The sequence below is a fragment of the Bubalus bubalis genome, chromosome 14 (assembly GCF_019923935.1).
Source record: "Bubalus bubalis isolate 160015118507 breed Murrah chromosome 14, NDDB_SH_1, whole genome shotgun sequence".
In the NCBI taxonomy this organism is placed as follows: domain Eukaryota; kingdom Metazoa; phylum Chordata; class Mammalia; order Artiodactyla; family Bovidae; genus Bubalus; species Bubalus bubalis.
This window is the reverse complement of record NC_059170.1, coordinates 11,022,075-11,027,185: the sequence shown is the minus strand read 5'-3', so window position 1 is coordinate 11,027,185 and position 5,111 is coordinate 11,022,075. Positions and strand designations below refer to the sequence as shown.

At 47.1% G+C, this 5,111-nt stretch overlaps 1 non-coding gene across 1 annotated transcript; it reads left to right on the top strand.

Moving 5' to 3' along the window:
* The first annotated feature begins 2,478 nt into the window (after positions 1-2,478).
* On the top strand, positions 2,479-2,550 carry TRNAF-GAA. The gene has a single exon. It is a non-coding gene; the product is annotated as a tRNA-Phe (tRNA).
* The last annotated feature ends 2,561 nt before the right edge of the window (positions 2,551-5,111 follow it).

The window sequence follows — 5,111 nt, the reverse complement described above, 5'->3', positions numbered from 1 at the left end:
AGATACAGGCAGTAAAAAGAAAAAGGGAAAGGAAGGAAGGAAAGGAAAAAAAGAAATGGAGAAAGAGGGAGGAAGGAAGGGAAAAAGATGCAAGCTAAGAATATTTATTTGTGTTACTCATGTCTGAATAAAGAATGAAAATACGTGCAGGACAGCAAGAGAAGCAGGTCAGAGAAGGGTGGGGTGGGGGCAGCCAGACTTCTTTGCCTGGACCTTGTGTTCTGATTTTTGAATCCTGTCCCTGTCTTACCTACGCAAAACAAGAGCAGCAGATTTAAAAAGTCCTGCTCTGAAGCTGTTGAGCTAAAGCCTCGAGGCTCTCATACTTAGCTACCAACTTCACAATGGCGGGTTTTGTTTTTGTTTTTGTTTTTTAATTTGAATGAAGCTGTGTCTCGATAGTCTTCAGCTTACTCTTGTTGATACATTTGAGCTGCTGTGTCAAGGTTTCCTGGCTCAGCCTTGACTCCTGAGAATTCTTTCCTTGCCCTGCCTGTGCTCTAACCCAGTCTGCCCTCTCAAGTGTTGACATTCACGTATAATTCATGAGCATCTTATTCTGCTTGAGGGAAAAGGAAAAGGTTTCACACAAAAACAAGTGCACCTTTTTTTTTGGTGTGTCCTCAGACGCCACTGGAGATCTTGTCCTTCATCCTTTCATCTTTGCCTGTCTCTGCAGCCATTCTCTTCCCCTTCCTCCTCTTCAGAGGGTCTTCCCTCCGAGACCAGCCCCCAGCATAGTGTCACACTGGTGCATGTCTCTCATACCTTCTCGGGAAACTCACACTATTTTTTCTGTACGTGTAAACACACCATGTGTCTTCTCCCATATTGAAAAAAAATGAAAACAAAAAACCCACAAAACCCAAACCCACAGAGCCCCCTTCTACCTGGATTTCCCTTAAACACCTGTCTTTATCTCCCCTTTAGAACCACAGTCAATGTCTCTTCCTCTTTGATTCTCATTCATCAACCAGACTTCCATCCACACTGAAGTGCTTGTGGCCAAGGGCAGGAGAGGCTTCCTTGCTGCTGAATCCAGCAGCCCCTTTCTCAGTTCTTAACATTGCTCGAGTTCTGTGCACCTTCCGACACTGGACGTGGCCTCCTTAACTCAGTCCCCTCCCAGTTTCTGTGGTCTCTGCATCCAGGGCCATCCTTGCTGCTTCTCCTGTTCTGTCTCCTCCCCAGGCTCCTATTCTGCCCTTCTGCCGTGCCGGGGCCTCCCCGCACCATGCTTCTTACCACCCCGCACCATGCTTCTTACCTCCCCTTCACTCCCTTGGATGAACCTGTGTCAGAGCATACAGGAATCCACTCTGATTTGCTTGAGTGGAAAAGGAATTGACTGCAAGGCGGTCAGCTCACTCAACAGAAGAAAATGCTGAATCGGCCAGACATCATCGGCCTGGGGACAGAGCCTTTCCCAGGTGCCAGGAATTTGCAGGCAGCCTCTCTGGGGCACGGTCATCAGATGCCACGCATTTGCGACACCCTCCCCCCGTGCCCCTCTGCACAGGATTCAGGTTCTGAGGAGAGAAGCCCTGGGAGGCTCTGTGGCCGTCAGCAGACTTTCTCCCCCAGTGCCGGCACCCGGGGATGAACCCCGTCTGCATTTTGTCACAGTGTTGTGATGTGCCTAAGAGCCAGGCTGGCCCTGTTAGAAGTCTGACTTCACCACATCTACCCCTCTGTGTGGCCTTGGCATGCTGCCCAAGCCTGGTACCTCCATTTACTGCTCTGAAAAATGGGGCTAATGATAGCGGCTCCACCTCAGAGGGCTTGAAGAGAACTGAGTGAGTGATGAAATAGGACACTGCCTGGTTCCTGGTGCGTGTCCAACAAATGTCAACTGCTGTTATTATAATTATTATTAGTGTATCTATTTTAATTGCCAATAAACTTATATACAGTTTTATATTCTGCTTTTTTTCCTGTTAACTATTGGAAGCATCTTACAAGGCACAAAATAATCCCCAAAAACGTAATTTTAATGACTGAATTCTAGTCCATTACGTAAATATAATTTCTTCTGTAGTTAACCATTGCTTCATTTTTTGGACAGTTGTGTGTGTGTGTGTGTTGTATGTGTGTGAGTTTTCATAATAAAGAACTCTGAAAAAGAGCATGTACCATTTATATTCCATTTATATAAAATGCAAAAAATAGAACTAATTGATGCTCTTAAAAGTCAGAAAAAAAAAGTCAGGGTCAAGGTTACATGGTGGGGGTGGGGGGCAGAAGTGATTTGAAGAGTGGAGCAGAGGGGCTGTCTGGGATGCTCATAACATACAGTTTCTCGATCTGGGTGCTGGGTCCATGGGCCTTCCTAGTTATGAAAATTCATCAAACTGTACTCTTAGGACACGTGCATTTTTTTGTATGTATATTATACTTCGATAAAAACAACTATAAAAATGAGAAGAACTCTGAGCTGAAAAACCCTTGTTTGTGTGCATATACACATAAAAGGGGGCTTCCCTGGTGACTCAGATGGTAAAGAGTCTGCCTGAAATGCAGGAGACCCAGGTTCAATCCCTGGTTTGGGAAGATCCCCTGGAGAAGGAAATGGCAACCCTCTCCAGTATTCTTGCCTGGAGAATTCCATGGATGGAGGAGCCTGGCGTGCTATAGTCCATGCGGTTGCAAAGAGTCGGATACAACTGAGCTACTAACATACACACACACACACACACACACACACACACACACACACACATCAAAGGGCTTCCCAGATGGCACTGCAAGAGACGTAAGAGTCATGGGTTCAGTCCCTGTGTCGGGAAGATCCCCTGGATGAGGGCATGAGAATCCTATGGACAGAGGAGCCCGGTGGGCTTGGGATGGGGCTGTAGCCCTTTTTTCACGACTGAAGAAACTTGGCACACACACATGCATACACATAAAAACGTGTGTGTGTATGTATGTAAGAATGATTATTTGTTTAGAGTAGAATTTTATACCTGGAACACTTGAGTGAGAAGGTATGAACTGTTTAAAGTCTCCAGTAACACACTGATAAGTTGCCTGAATGAAAGATTATCACCCATTTACACACTCAGGCCCACCTCCCTGCACCTTCTCCATCAGTGAGATGAGTGTGTTTAAGTCTGCCTGTTGTGGCTGCCCTTCCTTTTATAAGGTCACTTTTATTTAACACATTTCTCTGAGTGGTGGGAGATGGTTTCCTGCCCAAGGTGCTTCCGCATACATTACCTTTTATAACGGTAATAAATTAACTGAGGTGTCCCACAAACCCTAGATAGGGTTTGTATGTCTGTGTTAACTTGCTTCCTGCCTGGTCCATTTTCCCATGGGTACAATTTTCTCAAATAAAAATATGATCAATTAGATAAAGCTGGCTAAAACAAATGAGAAATTGAAAATAGAGTTTAGAACAGGTCCAGTGCCTATTGGTTAGTTTTTCTTATTCAAAAAGAATAGATGCTCAGAACAGAAAAGCTGCCAGTATTTCAGGTTCAAGTCCCCCATCCTCTGCCTTCAGAATTTCTTGATTGCTCTTCCAAAGCACCTTCTCCCAGCAGACACCCAGGCCCAGGAGCCGCCTCCGAGAATCATTTTAGCCCAGAGACATGCCTCACCACAGACCAGGGCTCCAGGACAAAATGTATCCCCAGGCTGACCTTAGGGTCCCTGGAACACCTGCCATGCACTCATCTGCCCAGAAGCCAGGAAAAAAAAAAAATCCTCAGGCTCCTTTCTCAGCTGTGAAACCTGAGATCCACTCACCCACATATCTCCCAGGCAGCATGGTCAGCCTTTACTGGGCTTCTGTAGAGCCTGGGGCTGCTGGCATGGGCTCTGGAGCAGCAGGGACACTCTCACGTTCCCTCCACTGTCGTTTTCCAGTTGCTAGGTAATATCCGACTATTTGTGATCCCATGGACTGCAGCATACTAGGCTTCCCTTTCCTTCACTAACTCCCAGAGTTTGCTCAAACTCATGTCCATTGAATCAGTGATGCTATCTAACCATCTCATCCTCTGTCACCCCCTTTTCCTTTTGCCTTCAATCTTTCCCAGCATCAGGGTCTTTTCCAGTAAGTTAGCTCTTCACATCAGGTATTGGACCTTCTGCTTCAGCATCAGTCCTTCCAATGAATATTCAGGGTTGATCTCCTTTAGGATTGACTGATTTGATCTCCTTATGGTCCTACTCTCACATCCATACATGACTACTGGAAAAACCATAGCTTTGATTAGCTTTGACCTCCACTGAGCCTTATCCAAATGAAAAAAGGGCTACAGCCCCATCCCAAGCCCAACCCAAGCCCAACCCAAAATGCCAAGGAAGAAGAGCCCCATTCCTTTTACTTGGCTCAGAGCAAGCCACAGCCAGCCTAGAGGAAGTGCCTGTGGAGGACTTGTCAGTATTACCTGGATCCTCCCAGGTAATATCCCAGGTGGCAGAAATACATAGGCCTGCCTTCAGCCTTTGCAGAGCTCCCAAAGCAGACTTTAAACGTGGGCAGACAGGTGGTCCAGTGGTTAGGAATCTGGCTTCCCATGCAGGGGCACCAGTTCCATCCCTGGTCTGGGAACTGAGATCCTGCATGCTGTGCACAGTGGCCAAAATAAACACATTTTTAAAAAGCTTTATGAAGTGGGCAGACAGCTCCTGTCCTGGGGCTGGATGGGTGGGCAGGACTTCCGTCAGCAGTTCGGTGCATTTGCTCTGCAGCCTGCTGTGGTTTTACAGGAAGTAAGGGCAGATGAGTGCTTCCCCGGTCGCTCAGCTGATAAAGAGCCTGCCTGCAATGCAGGAAACCGGGTTCAATTTCTGGGTATTGTACCCATTACAGTATTCTTGCCTAGAGAATCCCCATGGACAGAGGAGCCTGGCGGGCTACAGTCCATGGGGTCACAAAGAGTCGGACATGACTGAGGGACTAAGCACAGCACAGCACAGCAAAGGGCAGATGAAAGAGGCTGCCTGGGCTAAGGACTCTGTCTGGTCTCTGGAATCCACACAGACCCCACACAGCAGAATGGCCAGCCTGTGAAGCCATGGATGATGGATGTCTGAAACACTCCTGAATTGTGACTTAATGAAAGAGAGAGGGAGGAAGACAAGAAGAGAGAGAGGGCGCT